The sequence below is a fragment of the Amblyomma maculatum genome, chromosome 1, assembly GCF_055883805.1.
Source record: "Amblyomma maculatum isolate TAMU_Amacu chromosome 1, ASM5588380v1, whole genome shotgun sequence".
Classification (NCBI taxonomy): domain Eukaryota; kingdom Metazoa; phylum Arthropoda; class Arachnida; order Ixodida; family Ixodidae; genus Amblyomma; species Amblyomma maculatum.
Genome location: NC_139344.1, coordinates 18,469,644 through 18,484,948, shown reverse-complemented (window position 1 = coordinate 18,484,948; position 15,305 = coordinate 18,469,644). Strand labels below are relative to the sequence as shown.

The following is a 15,305-nucleotide window of genomic DNA, read 5'->3' as shown; positions in this document are numbered from 1 at the left end:
ACGGGCGAACGGCTGCTCCTGGGCGTTACCACTGTGAGATGGCAGCACTTGCTGCCGCTCCGTGCCAGCTGCAGCTCCGACTCATGCGCGCCGACAATACGCAAAACTTTAGAAAAGTGGGCTAAAGTTTGTTCCCGTAAATAATAAGCGAAATGTTCAATACTGAATTCTTCCTGAGGATCGCTAAGCCATACCGAGTGGCTGATATAGAAAGGACCACTGCCATAAAAGCAAGGTTCTGCTCATAACCAGTTGCCGCCATTGCGGCACGGCTGCTCCAGTCCGCTTGCACGTAGCCTTCGCTGAAAGGTGGAGCCGAAGTTAATCATATTTTGTTTTTATTGTTAGAGAATGGGATTTAAAGTTAGGCACTTCCATGAGTAGGCCATTTACTATAGCACGAAAGAATTTTCTAGCGCGCTTCATGTACTACTGTACCATCGATGCGAAACACAATAGGCCTAGCAACAACTACGAAGAAGCGCACGGCAGAGCACTGTCGTCCGCCGCGCCAGCGGGGGGCACTGCTTTGGGAATGTCCTGCCATAAGGGGCTGTAAGCGTTGCGATTTTGCCTATTCTGATGATACAGCTGAAGCGGGAGCTTTGTCGACGTTCCGCTCAATGCTGGCTCAAACCCTGGTTCAGAGAGGCGCGCCTGCAGTACGCTGTTGCGTCTCTGTGTCCAGTTTTGACCAGCTCATCACCATCATCAGTCATTTCACGCATGCGGACAGTGACTGCAAAGACGGCGTGACTGCGTGACGAGGTTTCGTTGAGCAGTGTGGTCGCAGTCTGGCGCTTAGCTGCACCCATCTCAGGAACCTCCTGACGGTTGCGCACAGTGATCTCTTCAAGGCCTTGTATTATCATGGATCCCTTTCTCGTAGAGTCCTCGTAAATCTTGAGCATCGGCGTGTCCTCGTGTGCACTCAGCAGATCAAAAACCTCCTCGCTGTACAACAGGAGGAAGGAGACCTCGATCGTGGACTCGAGGTCTTCTGATTGGAGCTTTTCGAAGAGCTGATGCCGAGTGGGAGGAATGACCCCGGCCAGCTGGCCATTAGCCCACCACAGATGCACGTTTGGTCGTTCATCCTCCACGGCGACGGTGTAGCCGGTGCGCATTTGGCCATATGCGAACACATTGCAGTTGTAGCCCATCATGACCTGGGCTATGGTGGGCCCGATGACCGCCCGGTACACGTCGATCTGCTTTGCTTCGGGTCCAAACACCTTGTCAAAAGTGGATGACTTGCGGAGAGAACGCTCCGGAACGACGCGGTCATTTACAAGGATCTCTTTCTTGTCTGCGACCACCTCGACTGCACTTGTGTAGCCGCTCATCTCCAGTGTGTTCGGGGGCTGGCACCAGACAAAAACTTGAATGTGCTGATTCCCCAGCTTCTTCGTAGCCATGGCGCTCGTCAGACAAGGCGGAAACACAGCAACGCTACACCGCTGACGCATTCTTCTTCTTCCTCTTCGTCTTCTTCCTTGGTAAATGGCACATACCCACGAGCGGAGATTTCCCAGGGTTCAGTGTGGAGAGCCAAATGTACTGCGTATACTGGATTACTGTAACAAATCAATTATGAGCTAAAGAAAAAAAAACTATAATTCAAGATCGTAGAATTGAATAAAAGAAAAAAAAAAAGACTGAGCGAAGTGTGTAAATTAGCACTATAACTTTCGAATCTGACTTTTCAAGCACGTATACCCACAACAGCGGATTGGTTGAGGTTTAGGGCATACACAAAAAATGATTACTTGATCCGAACTTAGGCTGTATTATAAATAAATTATGAATTAGGAATTAGTTCTGGTGAAAAATGTTGTGAAAAAAAATACGTGACTGCCTGCCGCCTCCTCGCAATACCCAAACTTCAACTTCGTCGTTTTCAGTTTGAACCGGCGTCCGCTGTTTTTACACAAGCCTCTCTTCACCCTTTGCGGTTGACTATTACCTCGAAACTTTGTGCATACTTGGTTGTTAGCGGTCAATGACTCCAAGACGCGGCCGTATCACTTTCTTTGTAACGGCGTGCGCCCGGATTTATCTCGTACGATCGCAGGAACGCGTGAATTCAGCCACTTGCTCTAGATTGTTATAGTTGCATTTCGATCCTTAACGGACAGCTTTTCTTGCCAGGTTTAAATCCAGCGCAACCGAGAGTTGCAGGCACCGCCGAGCACAACTGCATGTCGCTTCGCCGTATCCAAACTTTTCATTTCTGTGCGCCGGCCAGATAGCTCCATGAAGTTTCTTTTACAGTACAGTCATTTCGGTGCCTTCCCGACTCCAGGACTGCCATCATCATAACACGAAAATATTCACAGAACCCATGACGTTAGATTCGGCGAAAGAATCCGAGCAAAGAGAGGTCTGCAGAATCAACTGATGGATGTTTTCAACATTAAAGGGATGCTGAAACAGTTACGCCGCACAAATTTTGTTCCTACCTAATATTCGATCGTTGGCTTTTTTTTTTTTCTCTCTCTTGGCCCTAGGACAGCAGCAAACTAGGTATTTATTACTTGTAAATTTGGGGGTGATAAGAGAATAAATTTGGCGATGATGATGATGTGAAAATTATGGACTCTGCGATCGCCAACTACGGATGTGGACGGTGGTGTCAGCTCTAGATTTTCGTCCTTCCGGCCAATGTACAAGATCATAAAAGCTCCGTTTTCGGCGATTGTGGGCTGTTTGTCAATGGAAAGTTGTAACCAGTCGTCATACACGCCAGGTTCAATTCTTCCTCGGCGTTCATTTCATATACAACAGCCGCGCCGATATACTACGGCTTACTGGTGTTACCCGCACCACACACGGGCCGTTTTAAGACAACTGCGGGACGGATTTACGAGATCATTCGCTGAAAAGCGTGTGTTTGTGGATTGTACTAGGCCAAGTTTCGGCCCGTTGCGTAGTCCGTGGCAGCAGTCCCGAATGATCCTGAACAGGCGCGAAGAAGAAGAAAACGACGAAGGAGAAGAAGAAGAAGAAGAAGAAGAAGAAGAAGAAGAAGAAGAAGAAGAAGAAGAAGAAGAAGAAGAAGAAGAAGAAGAAGAAGAAGAAGAAGAAGAAGAAGAAGAAGAAGAAGAAGAAGAAGAAGAAGAAGGAGGAGAAGAAGTAGAAAAGTAAGAATAAGAACGCTCGGTTACTCGCACCTAATGCTTTCGCTCCATATTTGGTACAGCAGCGTTGAACCCTTCTCATTTTTTTTCAGAAGTCGGAGGAGGTGTTAAGGAAGGCCTCAGCCAATCTCCTTTGCCCGTTAATGATTGAAAACGTCGGATAAAAGTTATGAGCTTCCAGGAGTTCATCACTAATGGTTCTTTGATCATCGAAAGGTAAACATATGGGAGATTCATTAGGAAGACATTATGCCCAGGGTAATTCTTTTTATAATTGTTTGAATATCCGTGGACGACAAAACCTTGCAAAAATACGTATAGGCGCATTCAGGAAATTCAAAACTGCCCCATAATCTGTAAACGCAGCATTACGGTCTATAATATTTCGGCTGTTTTGGAGTTAGGGGCAGCTTTTGAACGAGCTTATCGTTTCACTAGCCTCCTGCATCTGCGACAGCTGACACTTCGTCGTTGCGTTGATAAGTACGCTGAAAAACACGATTACTTCAAGCGTGCTGGCAATGCAGACAGTTATAGGAGCAGAAACGAATATTATCCACATTTCATGCAAAACTGGGACTCACAGGGTTAAATTCACCTATACAATAAATAATCACCTTGCTAGACGAATTAGGTAACATGGGCAAGGACAATAAAAAGACAAAACCTTGGAGTCGTATGTAACGGCCACGAATGAGATAGCGGCCTATCTTCTCTGCCCTACAACTCTTGCCGCCTGACTCGCACGCAGCACGCAGCTGTTTAAAGTTGTCAAGCAAAGAAAAAGACCAAAACGAAACTGGGCAAAATTTGAAACCAGGGAACATTCGAGCACACGATAGCGTCCGAAACATGCTGGGGTATTCTCCACAATCCAGGCTGCGGAGCCTCGACTGTGGACTACCGCAGTGGGTAGACATGTTGGCTGCAGTACCTTCATCAGCAAGTTCCTTGGCTTTAGAAGTGTATGCCACAACAGCAGTTCCTGTAATCGGCTGCAGAGGGTGGCAAACGATCCTCCAACGCCTCTAAGGAATGACGCCGAGCGGCGGCTTTTTCAATGCAGTTTATTTATTTGAAGTACATTCAAGGCCCGGGTCGGCCGTCCCAGAGCAGAGTGTGTACATCATATATTCAATACATTACAAATAAAGAATAGGCAGGACAGGCACAGATACGTGGATTCGATCAAAATGATTATACAGTGCGATAATTATTGAAATGTGAGTTAGTCTCAATGTGGCTGAAGCGGTCCTTTGAGCTCTCCACGAATCCAGACTGTCTTTCCTTGTTGGTCTCACCGATGACAGATGTTCGGTGAAACTTATGATACAGCAGGTCAATGTCAATCGTCTCACACAAGCTCCTCAGCAGCTGCAGTGAGTGCAGCTTCCGGCAAACAAGGGCTGCCTGCTGTCTCTCTCAATCGACGTCTTAGACAGCACCTGCTCAGTTGCATCCAAGCTCATCTTCATTTCCCGGATTGTGGCAGGAGCTGTATAGTCGTTTCTGAAACTCCCTGCTTTTATTTTTAATAACACAGCTGATTAACTGCTGATAGCTTTTCTGTCGGAGACTCAGTCTGAGCTTCCTTCTCCGGAATCTCCTGTGACTGGCCGTTCGATCTGCATTATATGTTCCTGTATAGTTCTCCTGGTCCACAAGGATCCCATTCTTGTCACTGGTTGCTGCGACGATCCTCCGCATCCTCTTATATACTCTCTGTACTCCTTAATAAGATCTTTCTTGGTAATTTTTTGGTTTACCTCTGGCTGCTTGGTTATGTTCTTGGCCCGGTTGGCGTAGTCCAAGGTGCTCGAGGTCTCCTCAAGGTTCGACATGTCGGGTGAGATGGTCGCAGCGATGGAAGTCATGGAGCGGCTGCCCAAGGAGCCCTGCAGCAGCCGCGTCACTTTGCTTTCTCCGTAAGGCACGCATGCTGCATTGTCCACCAAATCAGTTATGACACGGCCCAAAGTAAGAAGAGATTGGTCGCCGTTGCCTGCTTCACGGGCTCCTCGGCCAATAGCGCCAAAGCAGCCTATATTCTCGATGTCCACAAGGTCAACCAGGCCGAGCTGTCCAGTTTTGACCAGCTCATCGCCATCATCAGTCAATTCACGGATGCGGACAGTGGCTGACAAGACGGCGTGACTGCGTGACGAGGTTGTGTTGAGCAGAGTGGCCGCAGCCTGGCGCTTAGCTGCAACCTTCTCAAGAGTGAAGACCTCTTGACGGTTGCGCATGATTTCTTCAAGGCCTTGAAGTATCACGGATCCCTTTCTAAAAGAGTCCTCGTAGACCTTCTGTATCGATGTGCCCTCGTGTGCACTCAGCAGATCAAAAACCTCCTCGTTGTACAACTCGTGGTAGGACACCTCGATAGTGGACCCGATGTATTGTGCTTGGAGCTCTTCGAAGACCTGATGCATAGTGCGGGGAATAATCCCGGCTAGCTGGTCATTAGCCCAGCCCAGATGCGCATTTGATCGTTGACTCTTTATGAAGGTGTAGCCAGTCCACATTTGACCATACGCGAACACAGTACAGTTGTAGCCCATCATGACCTGGGCTATGGTGGGCACCATGACCGCCCGGTACACGTCGATCTGCTTTGCTTCGGGTCCAAACACCTTGTCAAAAGTGAATGACTTGCGGAGAGAACGCTCCGGAATGACGCGGTCATTTACAAGGATCTCTCTCTTTTCCGCGACCACCTCGACTGCACTTGTGTAGCCGCTCTTCTTCTCCAGTGTGTTCAGGGGCCGCCACCGTACAAAAACTTGAACGTGCTGGTTCCCCAGCTTTTTCGTAGCCATGGCGCTCATCAGACGAGGCGGAAACGCAGGAACACCAACATGTACCGCCGCTGACGCATTCCTCTTCTTCTTCTTTGTCTTCTTCTTCCTTGGTAAATGGCACATATACCCACGAGGGGGATTAGCTAGGGTTGTGTGTGGAGAGCCGAATGCACTGCATAGACTGGATGACTGTAACAAATCAATTATCAGCTAAAGAAAAAAAGAAATTGATTCAAGACCGTAGAATTGAATAAAAGGAAAAGAAAAAGGACAGCGAAGTTTGTAAGTTAGCACTAACGTTGGAATCTGGCCTCTTCTCTCCACAAGCACGTACCCACAGGAACGGATTGGTCGGGGTTTTGGGCAGGCACAAGAATTGTTTACTTGATCCGAAGTTAGGCTGTATTATATAAAATTATGAATTAGGAATAAGTTCTGGCAAAAAACGTTTCGAAAAAAAAAAACTGTCTGTCTGCCTGACTCGCAGCACGCAGCTGATAAAGTTGTCGAGTAAAGAAATACAAAAAGAACCCGGGGATCATCCGAGCACGTGATAACGCGATTGTTGAGCGGTAGCCGACGAAGCCCGAGCGCTGCTAACAAACAGTCTTTATTAGAGCCCGGCGTAAGCGTAACTGCGCAGCACGAGCCATGCCGAAGCTCCTGGTTGGTTTGTGGGGTTTAACGTCCCAAGCAACTCCGGCTATGAGAGACGCCGTAGTGGACGGCTCCGGAAATTTAGACCACCTGGGGTTCTTTAACGTGCACTGACATCGCACAGCACACGGGCGCCTTGCTTTTCGCCTCCATCGAAAAGCGGCCGCCGAGGCCGGGATTCAATCCCGCGTCCTTGGGAACAGTAGTCGAGCGCGGTAACCACTGCACCACCCCGGCGGGGTGCCGAAGGTCCTGCTAGCTTCCGCGAGCGCACAGCAGCGCCTCCCAGGCTATCCAAGACTAGCCACTGCAAGTGGCTACTGCCATGACAGAGAAGCACTATCTTGGGCGCAATGACTCAACGTCCACACTTTGTGTGCTGGTGGGAGGTGTCAGCGTAAACTGTGTGTGAATCTCTTGGAGAAACTGAAATCTCCGGAAGCGTTACGTCTGTGCGGTCACCTTCATGTGTATCTTCAAGTATAGATGCCTCGTAGAAAGTCTTGGTTCTCTCGCTTCTCTTCCTTAGGCTTGAGAAAAGGGACAAGATGCTTCCGAATTCTCCGCGCAGTGTCGTGCCAACCATAAACGATCTAGGGTCGCCAGAGTGTGCCATCACGGTTCTTTTTCGCTCTAAGTCCGTCACCCATACTTCATCTCCTTCCAGAAAGTTGGGAAGTTGCCGCTCGCCATGTCGTCTATTGTAGTTTCTTCGCTGCTGTTCGCAGTATTGGGTTTCAAAATTTCCGAGTTTAGTTACCTCTGGCAAATGGGGAACAAGCATCCCGGGAATAAGAGGAAACTTTGTCCAACCGCCTCCCCATCAATTGTTCAGAGGGACTGTAGCCGTTTTTCAATGGAGTCACCCGGTAGGATAAGAGGGTCAGGTACGGGTCTTGAGTCTTCTTCATTGAAGTTCTGATAATTTTCACAGCAGCCGGCTTGTAGCTCAAGTTAAACAGGCACTCTCTTCGTGGCAATGATATGACCCGCAACCACTTCGGCTTTGGCCAGGCTCTCCAGCGCCTCGCTTCTAAAATAATTGCCAATCTACCTTAAATATTCTGTATTCATATTTCCCTCTCTGGACACTGCTGTCTATTCGGACTGTACGATTGTTATCAACGCAAAAATCCGAATGCCAGATACTCCAAGTTGTTCTGTCTTATAACAGCAGTGTATTCAAGAGAGACACAAGTCTTCGCCACCAGATCCTATTTATCTCTGTGTATCTTGCATAGGGCGAACAATTTTCTGACGAGTTAACAGGCGACGCCCCCACCTCGCAGTGCCGGAGCACCGTAGTAACAGTCCTGCATGTAGCGCGGAACCTCTGTCCTTTACGATAGGCTGCACTTGCAGACACTAAATATTTGTTTAGCATGTTAAGCGCATCTGATCCAAAGAAAGCTCGGTGAAATGCGACGCCTGATGATGACGTGCTGCAACGATTAAGACGCCCATTAATTGGAACCTCCTTCTTTATAGTGCCGTACGTGTCATACGCCCTTTCATTCGGTCCGTAGCCCTCAACAAAAAAAAAAAAGATTAGAAAGAAGCTTAGAGTTCGCCTTAAATATTGACACGATGCGTTCGTTTCCTTCCTTTACTTTTTAGAAATGACAGAAGAAATTGCTTATTTATTTTATATTTGCGTACTTATCTTTATTTTATTCGTTATTGTATTGATGTGTCTTTTTAATAATATTAATTATCAGTAATTATTCAATCAAATATAGATTTACCATTAACCCCAAATCACCCATCACACTTCCAGTCTGTTAACTAGCACTCATCATCATCATTAACCTCATCATCACTCACTTCTGAATTTCATAAAATCAGCCAACCTTTTTCCATTCATTTAATCATTCATTCATCCTTCATCTCATATCATACTGATGCCCTGAGGCAATAAATATCGACTAAAAAAAAACTAGCACTTATCGATCAGCTACTTCAGATGTTTTTCCGCTGGTTCCAAACACTTGCGATAACGCCTGACAACACCCGAGCCGAAACAGCTTTTCGTCCAAACGGTTACGTCGCGATAATGACTGCTGTACCATAGCCTCCTTTATACAAAGGAGGCTATGGCTGTACCCAAGGATGCAGTATCGAATCCCGGCCGCGGTGGCCGCTGTGCTGTGCGATGTCGGTGCACGTCAAAGAACCCTAGGTGGTCGAAATTTCTGGAGCTCTCGACTACGGTGTCTCTCATAGCCTGTGCCGCTTTGGGACGTTAAACTAGTTAAACCCCATAAACCAAACCTCTTCGGCAAAAAGAGCTGTATGCGCTTCGCGTTAAAAAAAAAAAAAAAAAAAAAAAAGAAAGCAGCCACGCAGTTCGAAATGGCTAACCTTTAACTTGCTTCAAGCTGCTCCATCAATTAGGTTACGATCATTATCAACGTGCTCGTATTCAAAACATTTCATACACTCTTCGATATTCGTCGGCAAATACGCAATTGCTCTGAGGACTGAAACTCACTGGCATTTGTCCAAAGCGTGCTGAAACTTGGCGCTGATCGATCTAGCAACTTAAACGTGGCTGACAGAGACCACCGATTACTTGTAGATTTTGATGTCGTCTGATATTGATGTGAGGATTACATCCGCACTTTTCAGATGAATTACAGTGCTTGAGAGAAAAGCCAATTTGGCGCACAAAGTATGCTTGTCTTTCTTTGAGGCCGTCCTGAGGGATGCCAGCTTGATCCCTATAGCCTATCCTATATTTCCGAAAAGTGTCACCATCTCTTCGGTTGCCATTTACCAAGCAAATGCTGAAAGATTCCGTGGTGGAATGGAAGGCGACAAAATTGATTTGAAATTTTCTGTCGCCGGCTTGGTTATCTTTAGCAACAAGTGTTTAGCTACAAAAGTTCGAAGGTCCTTTCTCCTCCTCAAACCCCCTCCCCACCCCTCGAACATGTTATCGGCAGATTTACACCCCTCCTCTAAGGTTTGGGTTTGTATCATACCTCACGCCCTGTAAGCGACTAAAGCAATCACGCGGCAGACGAACGTTTCACTGAGTTCACTTTGTATTTAAATACTAAAAGTTATCCCGCCGACCAAGTTTTTACAAGGAATAGGTAACTGCTAAGTGCTAAAACAATGTCAATACAACAGAAAGAATGACACTACAAGCATCCGGTACTAGGTCGAACATCATCAAGTCACAGCAATGTAAAGCGATATAGACGAGTGAAAGAATTCAACATATCACAAGTCGACCAAACCACTTCAATGGCTACACAAAAGCGAACAAGTACCGCGCGCACTGAATTGACTCCATGTCTGCAACGCGAATACATCCACATGCACACCAATATACAAGGCCCTTGTTTCGATATCTGTCACATGAGCTTTCAAAAATCCAGAGATCTTAACCAATGTGCAGGTGACGGTGTTCCTGAGCAGACATGGCAGCAATTGAATTACAGTAAGGAAATTACTGTAATTTAATTACTTTTTCCGGTAAGTTGTAATATAATGAATTACTTTTTGGTTTGTTAATTTAGAAATGTATTATTGACAGTAACTTCGCATCAAAAGTAATTATTTCCTTGAAATTACTTTTACTAAAGTGCGCTATTGCTCCTTCAATAGTTAACAAAGTAGAGTGCCGCGAAAGCAGAAAGGACGTTCGGCAAACCGAAGCTGCAGCGTAACGGATCGGCAAAAGGAGACAAAATTGAGCAGAATAGTGTGTCTGAGATCTGTGCAGCAGGATCACTTAGTGCGGTTTTCCCATGGCAACCATTGTACAAGCAGCAAGATATAAGGCGCCAAGGGAATACCGAAGGGGCAGATGGTGCAAAAAGGCCGGAGTTGAAACAAGATGGGAGCGCTGCGCAGCGGCATTCCCTGTTGCGTCGGCTAGAGCACAACGGTGCCTGGTTACACTCGTTACCACTGGGCGAAGGAGGGTTGGGGCAGGGTAGACAGGCGGAAGAGGTCCATGACGTGAGCCACCGTGGCACGAACATTGACTGCAAGGTGCCGACGTCGATTCTAGGGACTGCGAAAGCAATAAATAACCTAGCTTCTTCGGGCCCTCCAAATGGCGAAGACAGCTGCGGGCCAGCAAAACGCTGGGTTCCCCGCTCATTTCACGACCGTTCGACCAAGCTTCTGCTTTTGTTATTTTTGTTTTTGTTCTTTCTTTTTTTCAGTTGTCTTTTTTTTTTCTAATTGCAAGCGCTGTAGGAAAGAGGGAAGGTATATCTTTCTGAGAAAGAATTTCGTGCTGGAAGATGAAGGAATGTGAGTGCTTCGCGTCTGGAGAACAAGTTGGTTTTAGTTTACTAGCTTTACTTAGTTTTTGCTTGGATGAAAACTATACAATAATTAAAAAGCAATTGAATTACTCAGCAGAGGTAATTGTAATGTAATTTCATTACTTTTTCGGAGGAGTAATGAGTAATGTATTTTAATTATTTTTATGCGATTTTCACGAAAGTAATTAGTAACGTAATTTAATTCCTTTTCAGAAGTAGTTTTGCCATGTATGTTCCTGAGTCACAGCATAATCTGCATGGTCCTTACTCGGGCAGTGTCGGCAGAAGACCCGTAAGGCCGTAAGCTCTCGGCGCGCGCTCCACGATCCTTTGCACACCGCACACCTTTCACTTTCACGGCAGCCCTGAGAACTTCATGTGTTTCGTCGGAACAGGCCTACCGTGTACTGACTCTCCTGTCCTTCGCGTACCTCGCAAGAGCTTAATTTTCGCGTCTGAGTCATCATTACAGTCATAGCCGGAAAGTGCAAATACTTCTCTTTCCGGCACATTTTTGAACTCCCTTACTGCGGTTCCTTGGAAGGAGCTTGCCGATAGCAAAATTATGTTGCGTGCTATATGCTTTCAGCGGCAGATCAATTCTCGAAGCACCGCCCAGTTTCTCTGCACAACAGTGATTGAAACAGACTGACCAAGGTATGAAAACTCTCCTTTAATAAAACGACGTCTTTCTTATCGCTTTCATGTGCTGCCAATTTGGTGGATTTCGTTTCTCTCTCCCAGTCTAAGTATGGAGCGAAACATTCAACTCGCCTTTAGTCACCGCCCTTGGAAATAAAAACATCACTTTGTTCAAAACTGGTAATATGTTATGCTGCAGTATTCTCATGGCATTTTTCGATGCGCGCAAAAGAGTGCGCAGATTCCATACTACCAAGGGGCTTAGGTTCCATATATCGGCCTCAGTTATCTGGCAGGATATAATTTCAACACTTCACAGTTCTTATCACAAGTCGATGGAATGGTGCAGCCTTGGTAATAGTGACTCTGACGCATCTCTATTCGAAGAGCGTTCCGTAGATTCATCCGCATCTGAAGTCAAATAGCAGTGGATCTTCATAGGTTCCACTGCAAAGAATTGTTTAATTTTGATTTGTTTTAGTCTTGTTTATAACGAACTTCGATATGCTATCTGCCCAAACTGGGCACCTCGATTTGCCGGGGGAAATTGTCAAAGAATATTTCTTGTAATTAGCGCTACACTGTCTTCAACTGGACGCCTTTAAGTGTGCTTGGCCTCATGCTCGTTTTTGTCATGATATGTCATAGTTTTAGACAGGGCTTCACTGCCTCCTCGACGGCTGCAGGCGATGTCTCGTGGATGTTTTGCAAAGCTGTTCTCCAACTTGCGTCCTGAATTATTGGTGCGCCTAGCACTTTCCTCAGGTCTCAGTCTACGTCACCCTTGTAGCGGCGAGGTATAGCGACTCCGGTCCCTTGACTTCCGATGAAATGATTTCCTATCATTTTCCTCTGGTCTCATCCTACGTGTCACCTGCATTGGCGAGGTATAGCGGCTGTGGTCCCTCGACTTCCGACGAAATGGTGTCCTCTGAGAAGACTCTGACCTACGGTGACTTTCTTGCGGACGTACAGCTCGGTTACTTTGCGCCCGGCGAAAATCAATCCGTCTCTCTAGTTGGCTGGAGGGCCAACCCCTGGCATGCCCGCTAGAAGTTCGTTCATGCGCGAACTTTGGCGGCCTAGGCGGCAAGGGTCGGCGGCCACGAGCGCCTGATGATGACGTTGGTGAACTTCCCCCAGGACGCCGAGGTCGGCCAGAGGCTATCCAGGTTTGTTCATGTCGGCTGAACGGATCGGCGCGTTCAGTGCTCGCTCTGTGGTGCCCGGAATGCCTTGAATGGATTCCGTGGCTGGTGCGAAATGGGCGATGCTGTAATGCCGCGATCCAAGATGAAGGCAGCGTTGCTGCGCGACCGCTGTCGACGCCGGTGCGGCCCTACTCGCCGGTTAGAAAAAAGGTGTGCGCGCCGGGTAACCGTCTGCCGTCGCACACGGATTGAACCCATACTGCGGGACCCAGTCCAAATCTCTCCATCTTCGGCACTCGAACGCTTCCTCCTGCTCTGTTCGTTTTCTTCTTCTTCTTCTCCCCCGTTGTAATGGCACATACCCACAGTGGGGGATTCGCCAGAATTCGTTGTAGGTGACATAATATAATTTATAATGTCGATTTGATTGTATGATAGATAACGTAATAATTAGGAGCTAGTGTTGCTGAAAAATTAAAGGAGAACATAATTTGTAACTGATTATATTCTACCATATTTTTGTTTCAACCTAAGCAGACTAACAGTAGGCATAAGTCATCACGGGTAGAGTTGAAATCAAGTGAGGTGTTATAAAAAGAAAATGTAACAGCTGCTTCATTTTTGCAGAGTCAAGCAGCCGCCGCTCGTCGGATTAGAGAATACCGCGCGCATATAGACAGACGTCCAGCTAGTGTGGGCCTTGATTTTTAAAAAGCCTAAGCATTATTCTGTACTGAAATGAAATTAATATTGTTCGGAGTCTTGCAATGTACGCACTGGCAACCACGTAGCAGATGTTTTTTTTTTTTCAGTTTGGGAGGGGGCTAAAGGGATAGAACACTAAAATTTAGGTCTCAAATTTTTTTCGGCACAATGGAAAGATTGACGTCTAAAATGATCGATTCCGCAGCGGTTTTGGTAAAAATGCTGTAGAACATTTTTACTGATAATTTTTCGACCGGGGCTTGCGGCCGCTTTTATGTAGTCCGATGCTGGAAACCATGAGCAGCGATCGCGATGACGGCTAGCGGTCGACAAAAAAGACGTACCGAAAACTAATGTAAATTTCTCTCGCCAGACAGTAATTAGACATTTCTGCTTAGAGTAACGTCCTTTTCAGTTCCACACTCAAGGCTGTTACGGCACAATAACGCACGTCTTGCCGACGAAAGCTTTAGTGGGCGCTATCATCGATTCATTCACGGAATTCCGAACACTTGGCGCCATCGCCAAATCTGAAAGCATGCCTCTCACGGTCATGTCATCCTCAGAGGGTGGTCCGAGTTGGACGGGCCCACATCAAGGCTATACCGGCGGTCTTCCTCTAGCTGAGCACCAGTGGCCTCGTGGGCCGTTCTGTTACCGGTTCCTTATACGTTATGTCCAGATATCCAATGAATCTGTACAGAGACTTGTGGTCTCTCGCAGGTAGCGGCAGCGCTGTTTGATGTGGCGTTGTACTGAGGTCTTGTAAGAACGACCTTGCAGGGTTTTTATAGCCTCTTGACTGTCGGTGTAGATGTGGATGAAATGATCTGTTCATTTGGTGCAGTGTTGAAGGGCCTCGTCGATGACCGTTAACTCGAGTTCAGTTGCGGACCAGTACCTGCGACCACTGCGGCTAGTAGAGTGCAGCTGTGAACTCTCGTGGTAGTAGGCGGTGGTTGCAAACGTGAGGCCGGTGTCATCGTCATGATAGGGCGGCGTCGGTATAAATGCGGAGACCGATGTGCTGGTCGTGTGTTTCAATTATGTGATGTGGGCCCGTCCGACTCGGACCACCCTTATTGTTCACCCGTCTCCTTCACCATACCAGACACTCATCACGTAGCTTAAACATGAACGGAGAGGTTTGTTGCGGAACCTTGTCCCCGATATTACTCCTCCGATTCCTTCCGGCCTCTCTCGTTCTGCCCAAGTTCTAACTCACAAGGCGCGAGCCGGTGCAGCGTACACACCGTACATCCTGAGTCAATGGCGCCGAACCAAGATCAGCTGCCCCAACTGCCCTGCTGGCAGCACTTGATCTGGACCTGTCCTGGCACGGCTGGCCTCCGCGCACGCTACACGTCTGCTCTCCACATTCAGACTTACGAAGACTGGACAGCCCCCAATACCAACGCCAATCGCAAGATTAGTGCCCTGCTAGACTTCACGTCGGAGTCAGGCGCCCTCAACCTCACCTAACCCAGCCCCTTCGCCTCTAGGCCTCAGGTCATCCTCATGAATAAAGGTTTATGAATAAATGAACGTTATCCTCAGAATAAAGATTTATGAATGAATTAATGAACGAAAGGAGCGGTGATTTTTATTTAAGGACGCAGTGGAGAGAGCGCAAATTATAATAAATTATGACGAGCACCCCTAGAAGAACAATGAACAGTGTGCACTTACGAAAATCAGCGATATTTTGCTGACATGTAGCCACGTGGGGTACTACAGTGAAAGTAATATGGTTCCTCCGTTAGATAGCGCCTCGGTTGTTTTTCCGATATTATTCTACAGGGGGATATGTACGGCCACATCGACGAACTTTATGGATACACGGATTCTAACGGGAAGCTAATGCTAGATTTCTGTGAGCGACACGACCTAGGTATTGTAAATAGATAAACAAAATGCGATGGA

General features: G+C 47.1%; 2 pseudogenes; both read right to left on the bottom strand.

The window, feature by feature from the left end:
• Positions 1–620: 620 nt before the first annotated feature.
• LOC146201872 (kinesin-like protein KLP2 pseudogene) lies at positions 621–1,418 on the bottom strand (annotated as a pseudogene).
• Positions 1,419–4,337: 2,919 nt separating this feature from the next.
• On the bottom strand, positions 4,338–5,959 carry LOC146201871 (kinesin-like protein KLP2 pseudogene; annotated as a pseudogene).
• Between the last annotated feature and the right edge of the window lie 9,346 nt (positions 5,960–15,305).